The sequence below is a fragment of the Brassica oleracea genome, chromosome C4, assembly GCF_000695525.1.
Source record: "Brassica oleracea var. oleracea cultivar TO1000 chromosome C4, BOL, whole genome shotgun sequence".
Lineage (NCBI taxonomy): Eukaryota > Viridiplantae > Streptophyta > Magnoliopsida > Brassicales > Brassicaceae > Brassica > Brassica oleracea.
Genome location: NC_027751.1, coordinates 30,911,374 through 30,911,977, shown reverse-complemented (window position 1 = coordinate 30,911,977; position 604 = coordinate 30,911,374). Strand labels below are relative to the sequence as shown.

Below are 604 nucleotides of genomic sequence, written 5' to 3'. Positions count from 1 at the left end.
TATGTTTACAGCTCTCCACCTCCACCACCATATTATTCTTCTTCTCCAAAGGCTGACTACAAATCTCCTCCGCCCCCGTATGTGTACAGCTCTCCACCTCCACCGCCATATTATTCTCCTTCTCCAAAGGCTGAGTACAAATCTCCTCCACCACCGTATGTTTACAGCTCTCCACCACCACCACCAAAGGTTGAGTCTCCTAAAGTAAACTACAAATCTCCTCCACCACCATATGTCTACAGTTCTCCACCACCACCATATTACGCACCTTCCCCTAAAGTGTACTACAAGTCTCCACCACCACCACCATACTACTCACCATCTCCAAAGGTTGAGTCCTCCACCACCATATGTCTACAGCTCTCCACCACCACCATACTACTCACCATCTCCCAAGGTTGAATACAAATCTCCTCCACCACCATATGTCTACAGCTCCCCACCACCACCACCATACTACTCACCATCTCCAAAGGTTGAGTACAAATCTCCTCCACCACCCTATGTCTACAGCTCCCCACCACCTCCATACTACTCTCCATCACCAAAGGTAGATTACAAGTCCCCTCCACCACCATATGTCTACAGCTCTCCACCACCACCA

General features: G+C 49.2%; 1 protein-coding gene across 1 annotated transcript in view; it reads left to right on the top strand.

The window, feature by feature from the left end:
- LOC106340838 (extensin-2-like) overlaps positions 1-604 on the top strand; it is a 3,076-nt gene that overhangs the window by 455 nt on the left and 2,017 nt on the right. The gene's annotated exons all lie outside the window — the stretch shown is intronic.